Source organism: Typha latifolia, chromosome 9, assembly GCF_019914945.1.
Source record: "Typha latifolia isolate L0001 chromosome 9, TyphaL0001v2, whole genome shotgun sequence".
NCBI lineage: Eukaryota > Viridiplantae > Streptophyta > Magnoliopsida > Poales > Typhaceae > Typha > Typha latifolia.
Genome location: NC_133094.1, coordinates 5489024 through 5506114, shown reverse-complemented (window position 1 = coordinate 5506114; position 17091 = coordinate 5489024).

Sequence of the window (17091 nt, the reverse complement as noted above, 5' to 3'; positions counted from 1 at the left end):
ATGGCGAAAAGATAGAGAGGTTCTCCATTTTCGTTTAGCATAAACACGGCATTAAATAGTTGGATTAACATTGACAAGAAAGGTTCTCCATTTTCTAAACACCCCCTATAATAACACTATATTTCTGATAACTCCTTGTATAGGATAACTAATCTTTTCTAATGATATCCTAACAACCATAACTACAAGGGCAAAAGAGTAACTAAGAAAAGATCCGTCTACGACGTGAGGAGTAAAAGCCAGGACTAAAGTTTTTTTATTTTCTTAAACCAGGACTAAAATTAAGGGTTTTATAAGAAAATGAAAATTCTATAGTTCAGGGCTGTTTTTATAATTAAACCTGAAAACAAATAACACCTTCTCTAAGAATAAGTCTAGAAATCTTTTGAGTTCACACTTCACAGCCAACAAAAGGACTGCCAAATGCCTTACGTCATAGTGTATTATTATTATTATTATTATTATTATTATTATTATTATTATTATTATTATTATTGTTATTATTATTATTGTTATTATTATTGTTATTATTATTATTATTATTATTATTATTATTATTGTTATAAATCCCATTTATTTTTGTGTCTATTATCATGGATGTCTTTTCATATAAGTATTATCATTTTAATACAATATTTTGTTTCTTGTCCCAAAAATATCTTAAATTAAATTTACTTTAAAATACAACATATTAGTGAATATTAGGTTACTTTCAAAATAAACAAAATATGTTGCCGTTGTTGGTGGAACAGACGAGCAGGTGAGCAATGAGTAGTTACAAACATCAACATAGTCCAAGATTCTACGTCAAGATTGGTTGTTGTAATTGATGCTTGAATTCAAATAGGATGATTTAAAGGTTTTCTATTTCTGTGGGTTTGCTTTTGTTAGAATAAATCAAATCATATATCGGGTTGAAATCCCTTTATATTTATCTCCTAATATAATAAGATTTTTATATTCACTTATATTCTAGAATAAGGGTATAATAGTTATTATTAATATAATTAAAAGATAAAATAATATATTATAGTTTGTTTAAAAAATAATTATAAATATTTTTTTATTTGATATAGAGTAGGTTGATATAATAGATATTAAGAGTAAATTAGTAATTGGGTTAATCTGTGGTATAAGATGTAATTTTAATAAATAATATTTATTTTTAAATAAAATTATTATGATATTTAGTTGTTATTCTAAAATAAAGAATTGTATTTTAAAATACGTTAATATACTTGAAAAAGAGAGTAGAACTATTTTACCCATAAAGAATGAGTAAACATGATCATCGGGCGGGCCGGGCAGGGTTCGAGCTGAGCTTTTCGGGTCAACCGGACTTAAATATTTGTTCACGGTTCGACCCACTAATCACTCGAGTCGGGCCGGACTCGAGCCGGGATAGAATAGTCTAGCCCGTTACCGCTCGTCGACCCGTGAGAGATCGAGCTAGCCGGTCGGGCCGGGCCAGCCCGACCCACCAATCACTCGGCCCAACCCACATTTTAGCTATTTTTAGAATTTTTTTACTATTAGCTTATTTTTTAGAAAAATATTTATGTTCCTCCATTTAAAAATTAATTCAAATAAATTAAAAAATTTTAAAGGTGTGCTTAAAATAATGCAAAATGGTACAATACCAAAATATTTTTTACTGTAGCAGAATGGCAAATTAATGTAGCAGAATGGGCAAAGTACTATAGCAGACGGGCTGGCTACTATAGCAGACGGGCGGGCTATTGTAGCAGAACGGGCGGGCTATTGTAGCAGAACGGGTGGGCTTCCAGGCCGGGTTGGGTAGGCAAAGGGCTGGCCCGTGCCGCCCATGGGTAGTTCGGGCTTGGGTCGAGCCGGGCTTAAACCGGATCCGGGTCAGGCTGGGTACGGACGGGCTGGGCCATTTGATCAAGTCTAAGGATGAGCGCACTCATGAGACACTCATGAGACAGACAAGCCAATAAGTGGAATTAGAGAGTACAACATCTGAGTTATCAATAAAAGGAACAAGGTGATTTTGTTGTTATTCCTTGGCTTTCTTATTTAATAGACTTGGAGATTATTGAGAGGGTGTATAACCGATTTTAGCTCAGATTTTGAGTAGAGTTTTTACTTGATATTTTTCTAGTAGATTTATTTGTATGAAATAATTTCTTATTTGTCTTAGCATAAGAAAAACAAATAGTTTCATGCCTCACCTCTTACTCATCTACATTTTGCTAACAATATACTCTTGTTTGAAAAGGCAACTAGGCACAAAGCTATCAAAATGAGACAAACTCTGGCCAACTATCGTAAATTTTCTGGCCAAGAGCTGAATTATGATAAATCTTCTATTCTTTTGTGGTAAACCAGCCCAGAGCTGGTTGGTCTAGTCGAGTCAGGGTTAGTCTAGCTGAGTTAACTCTAGTCTAGGATTACTTGGAAAGCAAGTCACCTAGCATAGGGTAATCACTATAAAAATAGTATGGTAAGCACTCCAAAAAGGGCAATGAGAATTATCCTAATTCTCTCTCTCTCTCTCTCTCTCTCTCTCTCTCTCTCTCTCTCTCTCTCTCTCTCTCTCTCTCTCTCTCTCTCTCTCTCTCTCTCTCTCTCTCTCTCTCTCTCTCTCTCTCTCTCTCACGCATGCCGCCCCCCATCTCACATGACAACACCATCCCCTTACCCACATATCTCATTCCCCAAATCACTCACCCTCCAAAGTCACAATCTCCTCTCCATTAGCTTACCCAAGCACCCACCTCCACTCTTGACCTCCACTTCACCGAGCCGACACCGGCTCTTTCAAAGAACCGACTCGGCGACAATCCCACTCCCTTCACCGACCTCAATAGTGGTATCGGAGCGGCCAATCCTCGCCCATGACCACCACATAAGTGACAACAAACCAACAAGCTGCTCTCGATACAACGACGGATGGCGACCCTACAATCACCGCCAATGTCACCGCCCAAGCCGAGGCCTATGCAAGTGTGTCGAGCACACCACTAGTGGGGAAAGGGAGCGACCGGAGCTTATAGCGACCCTTTCCTCCAAAGATTGCTCGACCTCCAAGAGCAATCGCAAGAGGAGATGCGAGGTCTAAGGGCCGACCTACGAACCTTGATGCTCGGCGGGCAGCCACACGAGTCCTTTCGTCCACCGGAGCCACCGCAATGACCCGTGTCGGCCTAGGTACTACCCTCAACTGCTAGCCCCTTTACCCCGAAGGCCCCTTTCACTTCGATCAGCTATGGTTAGGAGGAGGGGGAAACCAAGAGGGGGAACCGACGGCCATAAGGCCCGCAACAACCCCGCCGCCGCTTGTCTTCGATCCGCAATAGGTAGGCCACGGCCAACAACATCCATTGTCGGAGATTCATGGCCTCGTAGCCACAATAGTAGGCGGCCGATGGCTTGCAACCTCCGCCTCCAGCCACACGACCCGCAATAGTACAGCCCAAGAGGGCTTGGTGCCGAAGCCAATGCCAACATGGGCAGCCGCCAGTTACGATGAGCCCTTGCTACCATAGCCCCCCGACCCAAAGCTTCCCTTTATGCCTTTTTCGACCATGGAAGATGCCAGACTGATTCACAGACTCCCTTGTGAGCAACCAAACCTCAGCCTAGCCCCACGTACATTTTTTCCTTAGGCAGCTTTCGCCAGGCCAAGGAGGGGACCACCCCCACTGAATCCTAGGACTCACTCTCAAGCCCACTATGGACCGAAGGGAGGAGGATAGGACCACAGACGTGGATGAGATTTAGAAGGAGAAGACGTCACACTGGAGGGCCCTTGGGTGAACCAAGAGGACTTTAGACTGCATTGCGGTAGAGGAATTGAAGGCGGCATGATCCAAAAGTGTGGATCATACACTCACCCATGATTAGACCCGAGGCAGCATATGACCCCAACCGTAACAACGACATCTATAGGCGCACTATTCAGCTCAATTTTCCAAAGTTTTAAGGAGGTAACCCATTAGATTAGATTTTTTTGAGCTAAGTAGTTTTTTGAGTACTAGGGCACAAAGGAGGATGCTAAGGTGCTTGTTGGCGAGCTTCCATTTGGAAGGGGCTGCCCTACACTTGGTACCCGCTTGATGAGCGCCAATTAGATGTTCAAGTCATGGATTGAGTTCATAGGGGCTCTCAGAAAATTTGAGAACTCGGCTTCAAGGACTATTATTCCACACTCTCCAAATTGGTTCACGAGACATCTATGGCCATGTACCAAGAGGAGTTTGTGCGCATGAGTAGCCTGTGCCGACCCCTTTGGCCACAAAGAAATTTGATCGAGACGTTCATCTTCGGTCCGCACAAGGAGGTCAACCTTGAGCGAAGCCTTCGAGGATGCCTTCGGATATAGCGAAGCACGCGGCCCTAAGGAGTGCCCTAAGGACCTCATGGACTAGCCGAGATAGCTAGATTCCCCCACGTGCACCGAGATGGGGGCGGCCGATAGCCACTCCGAGGCTACTCATGCTCCCTTGGAGGAAAGGACAGCATAGAGATTGGCTACAAGACCCGGAGGAGGAGGGGCACAAATCATAGTTCACACTCTCACGCCTGTATAGGTGGAAGAGAGATGGGCTAAGAGGTTGTGCTTCTACTAGGATGACCGATTCACTCCGAGCCACCGTTGTGCTAGAGCCAGCGGAAGGGTGATGTTGATTGATGGTCATGGGGAGACATGCAAGGAGTTGATAGAGAATGACATGGTCGGCAGGATCTAAGAACGAGGGCCTAGAGGAGGATATACCCGCTGAAATCTCCATGCACGCTTAATCAAGAACGAGCACTATGAAAACCCTACGAGTGGACGGGGTTGTCAAGAAGCATAGCGTACTCATACTCATTGATACTAGGAGTACGCATAACTTCTTAGACAAGCGGCTCATGCGGAGGATTGGCTTGGAGGCTAAGCCCACCATCAGCTTTGAGGTGACCATCAAAGGCAGCACGAAGCTCTGAATGGAGAGCGTTTGTTGTAGGGTCTCATTGAGGGTGCAGGGCCACAACTTCATAGTGGTCTTATACCCCCTAGAACTCCATGGAGCAAACATCGTCTTAGGCACCCAGCGGCTCCAAAGTCCAGGCCCGATTAAATTTGACTTTTCACGCATGTGGCTCAACTTTCAGGGGAATGGACGAGTGGTGTGATTAGATGGGGTTCAGACTCAGCCACATCCTACATTACAGCCACTGATTGGTGTACCGAGCGCTGAAGAGCTGTAACGTCCCCCCCTCCCCCCCGGCACGGCACGTGCACGCCCACGCGCACATACGGCACGCACGGCGCACGCGACAAGTCGGGCGAGGCCCGTCACGCACAGATACTCTCCTGTGCACATAATCATGACATCATCGAAAAAATATCCTGCTAACCTATTCATGATCACATAATCCATCGCCAAATAAATCATACTCTTAACCAAATAAACCTATTAACATATGAATATCAAAGTCCACAATAATATACACTAGATGCTACACAATAATCGGGGCCCACACAAAGCCACAACAAACCATCAAGATACCATTAAACAACTGATACAAAAGTACACTATGATTCGACCTGTATTATACAAATCATCGTCTAATACAAAAGAGTACAAATATCAAATACTAGTACAACTTAATTTCTATATAAACCATCATGTATACCATCTCGCATCTATAGCTCACCTCATCATCACTCTAAAATATCTTCTCAAGATATCTCAGGTCGCTATCACGTACCACAAACCTGAGGGGTTAGAAAAGAAATAAAGAGAGTCATGAGCAAAAGGCTCAGTGAATAGACCTTACCCCGAATCAGTGATGCCAAACAGAGAGTAAATCATGTACTGGATAATATGAATTAGAAAGCAACATCATGTCATGAATGAGTATATGAATGCATCCTCAATAATACATAATTGAAAAGTAGATAATATGTCATACTGATAAAAATATACAATCTTCGACAATGAATAAATAAATCTCTATGTCATATGATCATCATAACTCTCTATCAAATATGATATATGATGCATGCCGACCATGACCATGCGATGATATCAAATGCAACCATATATGATATATATTGACCCCTCAATAATCAGTTATGTCAGATAAAAATAAAATCATATGCATTTCTCAACATCACGATCATCACCGACATCTCGGTATAGTATCATCATACTAGACCACATCAGCACATCAATACCCGGTACCCGGTCTCAACATCATGCCCGAAGGCTCGAGGCATACTACGCCATCCGCAAGGAGTATCTCAAATATAATCATACCCCGCCACCGCTAGGGTATCAACATCCATCCGGGCCGGGCACACACATAGTTGATAGAAACCTCGTGAGGATAACTCGCCACATATGCCCCAGCGAACGGCATGTGTCCGAATGTCTTTGCGCACACGTACTAACGACCTCGGACGTAAGGCCAACAGGATCGCGACCATGTCGAGCGATCAATCATCCACCAAGCGCGTCCTAACCCTCGTGCCCACTCGGGTATCCTCACGCTTTCTATCAACTATCCTATCAATCACATTTCATGCTTTTCTTCTAAATGACAAATCATATGCATATATCCATCACGATAACAAGTCAATGCATAACGGAATTTAGGTGGAATAGGAATCAAGAGAAATGATGCAATGTAGTCTCCAACCGTATCGTCAACACATGCATACTCATGCTAATCTATTACATGCATACTCATGCTACGAGATCAACTCGGTAAACAATCATAACAAGTAGAATCATCTCGATTATCTCTATATATATCACCAATGTACTCTTATTCTAAATCAGCGTAATCGAATGCATGATAAAATATGCTCGACTATAATCATCTCTAGATAAAATCATATAATCATGTTGGAGGTCAAAACATGCATATACACAAATATATAATGTAACCTAATTTGAGAAAGGCGTCTAAGGGATAAGACTACTCACAGTCTGATAAGAAGACACGAACCACGCATCTCTCACGTCCGTTAGTCAAACATCAACTCATTGTCAGGATCCACGGGGTCTCACATAAGGGTTCGGGTCCAAAAATATTTAAATGATATGATGTCGGCCGTTTATCCCATTTAGAATTCATTGGTGTAAAATATAATAAATTATTTGATTTTATTAAATAACTTGATATACATTATATATATATAATTATGATAACCTTATTCAATTATTTGGCAATTATTACTTTTACTTAACTAGTTACTAATCATACATATATTAATCATTATTCATAAATTCAAAAGTAATTATCTCGAGCTCGGTATTTTATTGCATAGAAAATAATATATAATAATAATAAGGTGCTAGAAACACATTGAATACTCAAATGTATTAAATATATGCATGTATAAGCATACATAAACGTTAATAGAAACTTATAAAATTTAATTATTTTTAATAGAACTAACTATATAAAATATAAGATTATTATCAATACGATTACATGTATTAATCTAATAAACAGTGGCAAAACTATATATAATCATATGTAAGTACTTATAACTATAATTAATAAATTATTATACTAATAATACTTAGCTAATACTTATGTTAGTGAGTATAAATTATCAAAATAATCAATCATTTAGATAACTGATTTACCTATATTTTAGAAACTAAATCATATGATTAATATAAACAAATTAAAAAAAAGGGAGCAATTCCTTGTCATAGTCTTTGGGTTCGGCACTACACCTTTCTGATCTTTGGCCGAGCCCGGCACTATTGCGAAAGGAAAGAAAAGCGAGGAAGATGAAGAAGAAGAAAGAAGGAGGAGAAAGAAAGGAAGAAGAAGAAGAAGAGAAGAGAAGAGAAGAAAAGAGAAGAAGGGAAGAAGGAGGAGGGAGGTGCGGACCCGGGCCGGCGGGGAGGGCACCGGCAGCTGGTGGCCAGCCAGCTACCGGCCTCTCGCCGGCGGCTCGGCTCCAACGGGCCCGAGCCCAAGGTAAGAAAGAGAGAGAGAGAGAGAGAGAGAGAGAGAGAGAGAGAGAGAGAGAGAGAGAGAGAGAGAGAGAGAGAGAAGAAGAGAGAAGAAGAGAGAAGAGGAGAAAGAGCTCACTCGTGGAGGTGGCGGCGGCGGCGATAGTCCGGCCTCGGCGAGAGAGAGAGAGAGAGAGAGAGAGAGAGAGAAATTTAAAGAGAGAGAGAGAGGGCGGTGGGAGGTTGGCGGTAGGCGGCGCGCGCCGGGCCCGCCGTTTGCCCCGACGGCCCACGGCCGGTTGGTCTGCGGCGACGCGAGGGTGCGTGGCACCACCCCACGCAGCCCCACATGCATGGGCACGAGGCCGGTCACACGTGGCCGGCCACGTCGTGCCCATGCAAATTTTTTTTTTTTTTTTTTTTTGGATTGGGTTGTTACATTTTCCTTCCCCCTATACAAATTTCGACCTCGAAATTTAAATCACACCGGTATTGTAAGAAACTCTACAAATCTAATTTTAGTACCTTCTAATCAAATCGACAATTGCACAATCTTACTTTTTCAAATCTATAACTTATACCACCACAAGTAGCTCCCTTACAAAAATTAACTTTTCTAGATCTAAGTTAGTCGGTAATCATACCATATCTATACACATCAATAATACCACTTGTTTTGCAAGAAAGAGTACATTCATTCTACCATATAAAAAGTGTTGTCATCTATTAAGTAAATCATATTCTACTCCAAAATACCTCAAGCTATCCCAATTTTATCACTTTTCCTGCTAACTACCACAATACACATCGTAATGCCATAATCACCTATGATTATACGATACAACCTATTTAAGTAAATTATCTCCAATCTACTGAATTAATATTCCGATTCCAAATATACACAATGGATTATCCCTCAATACAATCACTAATACCAAGTAGAACGATAAATACAAGTTATTTCAAAACATCCGAAATACTTAACTCATGCTTCTCTTCCTAAACAAATAATCTCACTAATCTAAACATACTCAGCATCATCCGATATCCTCATAAAATTTAGGCTATAGCACAAACTCTCTTATTTAAAGTGCACTGCTCATATGCTTAAACTATTATACAAATTACTAGGTAAATCAATATAAGAGATCATACCTATCCATATAAGACTACAATATCAACGTGTATTCATAATACATTCTTAAAAGTAACATGCAAAGCAACAAATCCAACCTAGCAATGTAAATCCTAATGCACCCTCAATGGAATTTATATCCTCTTTTGATTCATAACATTATATTCCTTCTTAATCTGTAATATCTAAAAGGTTAAATCCAACTATCTCAAGAAACATACATGATAAACTTTATAATGATCATTCTATCAATTACTTCTATGTCCAAACTATTCACTCATCGATTCACATAATTCCAGTTTGATCATTATTTATTTAATTACCATCACTACTAGTATATCCACCAAAATATCACTTAATGATATCGGTATTCAGATCCAGAGACTATCTACTGAGTTCTACGAAGTAATCTAATAATCTCTTCAATATCTTGACAGATATAAAATTCAGTTCATAATATTAATCCACTGCCACACAAATATTTACTAATCTATCATATTTGATCTTTAAGAATACATAGCACATCATAGACCAATCCACAAAATTATTGTACGTGAACTAAAGCTACTAAGATTAATCTCCAGAATTGGTAATGCTAATATGATCTGCTAATAAAATAACTGACACTAACTAATTCATATAGATCGGAGGACATCCAAAAATATAAATTATAACTTTCTCGCAACCTTAACTTTGCAATTTACTAAAAGATCAAACTTTTACAAACTATAATAGAACCGATCATAAAGTCATTATCTTCCAATTATGAAATCATTATCTCCCAATCAAATATCTTTATCTTAAGACTTAAATGTAACCTGTAAGTCTTTACAATCATTAAGATCAATCTCATCATTCTAAAATGCTCGCTCAATAATCTTCAGTAATAATCGAACATATAAGCCAACGGTTAAACAAATACTAACATAATCATCATTTTTTTTTTTTTTGTATACATCATTATCTGTTTATCTTCTAGCAAAGATAATAAACATCCATCGATACACTTTGTATATGAAATATCATAGTCCTCTATATTTCTTTCATTGCCGTCCTATGAAGCAATTAGTTCAACTTCCAAACCATCTCTAAGTCATAACAAATGATCAAATCTATAGGCTCTATGAATAACTCTATCAAATTATCTCTCCAATTAGTATCCTCAAAACAACTAACATGTCAAAACATATAATATCTCAATTTAACATCTGTACCAACATATCTCATTCCTAATTAAATCACTTAAACCTCTTATTTCTTCAAAAGTCTCAATTTAATATTCTATCACATCCTCTATACAAAGTCCATTATATATACTGCACAATTTAATCGTATAATATCATCAGCATCTTTCTATAACATCGTTAATATCACCTAATAGTCATAATAAAACAAGTCTGTATATTTGTAATTAAAATTCATCACCCAACATACACGATCTTCAGGCTATAATATTCTTATCCTCTAAATCAATGTTCAAAACTAAACTAATACTCAAAATATACTTTCACTGTCATATATGCCATGAGATTATCAACTTAGTACTATCATCACCTTATATAATTTATTTCACTATCATACTTTCCATCTAATCGTATTCACATAATTAAAAACTTCTAAACCAAACTTACTATCATGTCATCCAGAACTATATACCTTACGTCTTAACTACTGACATCACTCACAATCCAATAACTGTATCCATGTCATATTTTTTATACCCATTACCCTATTTGGTAATCAACTCAAAGGTTTAAACGAGATGTTAATCCTCTAACAATATTGTTAGCTACACATATCCCTACTAAATCACCCATCTTATCGATACAATCAAAATTTCACACCTAGTAACACAAATATCTTGCAAACATAATTTATCATACTAGTCATCCGAAAATTATTTTCTATATACAATCTACAATCATCTCTATCACAACACATAATTTCTTTTCCACTATACAAAATCATCATATGTCTTACTCATCCATCCACAATCCATAATTATAACCCTCATAAAGATCAAAATAGTCTCTCTGCATATATATCTCTTTACATCAATCTCCTAATATCAAATATATCCATAAAAGATCAAAAATCCAAAAATATGCTATATCTGCTCAGAATAACTTCAAATCTACTTATAATAATCCTTCTGTACAAAATACATATCACCACATATTTACAAATTTCTACACTTTATCACAACATATGAACAACTCTATATATCCAATATTATGCTCCACAGACTATGACACCTCAATATCAATATCAATGCATGATTTTAATAATACCTCTTCCCATTCATTAGTCGCTCAGATAAATTCTCAATATACCAATATCATAAATTATTTCTATCAATATCGACAAGTATCAAAACTTAATAATCTTAACATCACAACCTAGATTCCTATCTCAACCAATTCATATCAAATTCATCGAGATCGACTACTAGCGTAACCCTAAACCAAATTGACGACTACTATACTTGATGGTTTGCCAGATCATCCTTAAACCTAAGCTCTGATACCACCTGAACTGTAATGCCCCCGCCCCCCCCCCGGCACGGCACGTGCACGCCCACGCGCCCATACGGCACGCACGGCGCACGCGACAAGTCGGGCGAGGCCCGTCACGCACAGATACTCTCCTGTGCACATATAATCATGACATCATCGAAAAAATATCCTGCTAACCTATTCATGATCACATAATCCATCGCCAAATAAATCATACTCTTAACCAAATAAACCTGTTAACATATGAATATCAAAGCCCACAATAATATACACTAGATTGCTACACAATCTGGCAGGGCCCACACAGGCCACAATAAACCATCAAGATACCATTAAACAACTGATACAAAAGTACACTATGATTCGACCTGTATTATACAAATCATCGTCTAATACAAAAGAGTACAAATATCAAATACTAGTACAACTTAATTTCTATATAAATCATCATCTATACCATCTCGCATCTATAGCTCACCTCATCATCACTCTAAAATATCTTCTCAAGATATCTCAGGTCGCTATCACGTACCACAAACCTGAGGGGTTAGAAAAGAAATAAAGAGAGTCATGAGCAAAAGGCTCAGTGAATAGACCTTACCCCGAATCAGTGATGCCAAACAGAGAGTAAATCATGTACTGGATAATATGAATTAGAAAGCAACATCATGTCATGAATGAGTATATGAATGCATCCTCAATAATACATAATTGAAAAGTAGATAATATGTCATACTGATAAAAGTATACAATCTTCGACAATGAATAAATAAATCTCCATGTCATATGATCATCATAACTCTCTATCAAATATGATATATGATGCATGCCGACCATGATCATGCGATGATATCAAATGCAACCATATATGATATATATTGACCCCTCAATAATCAGTTATGTCAGATAAAAATAGAATCATATGCATTTCTCAACATCACGATCATCACCGACAACTCGGTATAGTATCATCATACTAGACCACTATGCACAGTCAATACCCGGTACCCGGTCTCAACATCATGCCCGAAGGCTCAGAGCATACTCTGCCATCCGCAAGGAGTATCTCAAATATAATCATACCCCGCCACCTACTAGGGTATCAACATCCATCCAGACCGGGCACACACATAGTTGATAGAAACCTCGTGAGGATAACTCGCCACATATGCCCTGGCGAACGGCATGTGTCCGAATGTCTGCTGCGCTCACAGACTAACGACCTCAGACGTAAGGCCAACAGGATCGTGACCATGTCGAGCGATCAATCATCCACCAAGCGCGTCCTAACCCTCGCGCCCACTCGGGTATCCTCACGCTTTCTATCAACTATCCTATCAATCACATTTCATGCTTTTCTTCTAAATGACAAATCATATGCATATATCCATCGATAACAAGTCAATGCATAACAGAATTTAGGTGGAATAGGAATCAAGAGAAAATGATGCAATGTAGTCTCCAACCGTATCGTCAACACATGCATACTCATGCTAATCTATTACATGCATACTCATGCTATAGATCAACTCGGTAAACAATCATAACAAAAGAGAATCATCTCTGATTATCTCTATATATATCACCAATGTACTCTTATTCTAAATCGGCGTAATCGAATGCATGATAAAATATGCTCGACTATAATCATCTCTAGATAAAATCATATAATCATGTTGGAGGTCAAAACATGCATATACACAAATATATAATGTAACCTAATTTGAGAAAGGCGTCTAAGGGATAAGACTACTCACAACCCGATAAGAAGACACGAACCATGCATCTCTCACGTCCGTTAGTCAAACATCAACTCATTGTCGGGATCCACGGGGTCTCACATAAGGGGTTCGGGGTCTGAAAATATTTAAATGATATGATGTCACCCGTTTATCCCATTTAGAATTCATTGGTGTAAAATATAATAAATTATTTGATTTTATTAAATAACTTGATATACATTATATATATATAATTATGATAACCTTATTCAATTATTTGGCAATTATTACTTTTACTTAACTAGTTACTAATCATACATATATTAATCATTATTCATAAATTCAAAAGTAATTATCTAAGCTCAGCATTTTATTGCATAGAAAATAATATATAATAATAATAAGGTGCTAGAAACACATTGAATACTCAAATGTATTAAATATATGCATGTATAAGCATACATAAACGTTAATAGAAACTTATAAAATTTAATTATTTTTAATAGAACTAACTATATAAAATATAAGATTATTATCAATACGATTACATGTATTAATCTAATAAACAGTGGCAAAACTATATATAATCATATGTAAGTACTTATAACTATAATTAACACGGCGCACGCGACAAGTCGGGCGAGGCCCGTCACGCACGATACCTCTCCTGTGCACATATAATCATGACATCATCGAAAAAATATCCTGCTAACCTATTCATGATCACATAATCCATCGCCAAATAAATCATACTCTTAACCAAATAAACCTGTTAACATATGAATATCAAAGCCCACAATAATATACACTAGATTGCTACACAATGCGCGGCCCACACAGCCACAATAAACCATCAAGATACCATTAAACAACCGATACAAAAGTACACTATGATTCGACCTGTATTATACAAATCATCGTCTAATACAAAAGAGTACAAATATCAAATACTAGTACAACTTAATTTCTATATAAATCATCATCTATACCATCTCGCATCTATAGCTCACCTCATCATCACTCTAAAATATCTTCTCAAGATATCTCGGAGTCGCTATCACGTACCACAAACCCGAGGGGTTAGAAAAGAAATAAAGAGAGTCATGAGCAAAAGGCTCGGTGAATAGACCTTACCCCGAATCGGTGATGCCAAACAGAGAGTAAATCATGTCTTGGATAATATGAATTAGAAAGCAACATCATGTCATGAATGAGTATATGAATGCATCCTCAATAATACATAATTGAAAAGTAGATAATATGTCATACCGATAAAAGTATACAATCTTCGACAATGAATAAATAAATCTCCATGTCATATGATCATCATAACTCTCTATCAAATATGATATATGATGCATGCCGACCATGATCATGCGATGATATCAAATGCAACCATATATGATATATATTGACCCCTCAATAATCGGTTATGTCGATAAAAATAGAATCATATGCATTTCTCAACATCACGATCATCACCGACAACTCGGTATAGTATCATCATACTAGACCACTATGCACAATCAATACCGGTGCCCGGTCTCAACATCATGCCCGAAGGCTCGAGGCATACTCGCCATCCGCAAGGAGTATCTCAAATATAATCATACCCCGCCACCTACTAGGGTATCAACATCCATCCAGACCGGGCACACACATAGTTGATAGAAACCTCGTGAGGATAACTCGCCACATATGCCCTGGCGAACGGCATGTGTCCGAATGTCTGCTGCGCTCACAGACTAACGACCTCAGACGTAAGGCCAACAGGATCGTGACCATGTCGAGCGATCAATCATCCACCAAGCGCGTCCTAACCCTCGCGCCCACTCGGGTATCCTCACGCTTTCTATCAACTATCCTATCAATCACATTTCATGCTTTTCTTCTAAATGACAAATCATATGCATATATCCAGTACGATAACAAGTCAATGCATAACAGGAATTTAGGTGGAATAGGAATCAAGAGAAAATGATGCAATGTAGTCTCCAACTGTATCGTCAACACATGCATACTCATGCTAATCTATTACATGCATACTCATGCTATAGATCAACTCGGTAAACAATCATAACAGTAGAATCATCTCTGATTATCTCTATATATATCACCAATGTACTCTTATTCTAAATCAGCGTAATCGAATGCATGATAAAATATGCTCGACTATAATCATCTCTAGATAAAATCATATAATCATGTTGGAGGTCAAAACATGCATATACACAAATATATAATGTAACCTAATTTGAGAAAGGCGTCTAAGGGATAAGACTACTCACAGTCCGATAAGAAGACACGAACCATGCATCTCTCACGTCCGTTAGTCAAACATCAACTCATTGTCAGGATCCACGGGGTCTCACATAAGGGGTTCGGGGTCTGAAAATATTTAAATGATATGATGTCAGCCGTTTATCCCATTTAGAATTCATTGGTGTAAAATATAATAAATTATTTGATTTTATTAAATAACTTGATATACATTATATATATATAATTATGATAACCTTATTCAATTATTTGGCAATTATTACTTTTACTTAACTAGTTACTAATCATACATATATTAATCATTATTCATAAATTCAAAAGTAATTATCTAAGCTCAGCATTTTATTGCATAGAAAATAATATATAATAATAATAAGGTGCTAGAAACACATTGAATACTCAAATGTATTAAATATATGCATGTATAAGCATACATAAACGTTAATAGAAACTTATAAAATTTAATTATTTTTAATAGAACTAACTATATAAAATATAAGATTATTATCAATACGATTACATGTATTAATCTAATAAACAAAGGGCAAAACTATATATAATCATATGTAAGTACTTATAACTATAATTAATAAATTATTATACTAATAATACTTAGCTAATACTTATGTTAGTGAGTATAAATTATCAAAATAATCAATCATTTAGATAACTGATTTACCTATATTTTAGAAACTAAATCATATGATTAATATAAACAAATTAAAAAAGGGAGCAATCCCTTGTCATAGTGTCAAGCTCGGCACTACTACTTTCTGATCTTGGGCCGAGCCCAAGACTATTGCGAAGGGAAGAAAACTGAGGAAGATGAAGAAGAAGAAAGAAGGAGGAGAAAGAAAGGAAGAAGAAGAAGAAGAGAAGAGAAGAGAAGAAAAGAGAAGAAGGGAAGAAGGAGGAGGGAGGTGCGGACCCGGGCGGCGGGGAGGGCACCTAGGCGGTGGTGGCCGGCCCAGTGCCGGCCTCTCGCCGGCGGCTCGGCTCCGACGGGCCCGAGCCCAAGGTAAGAAAGAGAGAGAGAGAGAGAGAGAGAGAGAGAGAGAGAGAGATAGTGAGAGAGAGAGAGAAGAAGAGAGAAGAAGAGAGAAGAGGAGAAAGAGCTCACCGGCGCTCGTGGAGGTGGCGGCGGCGGCAATAGTCCGGCCTCGGCGAGAGAGAGGGAGAGAGAGAGAGAGAGAAATTTAAAGAGAGAGAGAGAGGGCGGTGGGAGGTTGGCGGTAGCTGTGGCGGCGCTGGGCCCGCCGCTGCCAGACGGCCGCAGCCGGTTTGCTGCGGCGACGCGAGGGGGGGTGCGTGGCACCACCCCCACGCAACCCCACTGCATGGGCACGAGGCCGGTCACACTGTGGCCGGCCACGTCGTGCCCATGCAAATTTTTTTTTTTTTTTTTTTTTTTTTTTGTGATTGGGTTGTTACAAGAGCTCTCCTATTTTCTACAGCTAGCCCTGACTATGCTTGAATTCACTCCAAGCTTAGATAAACCTGTTGATATA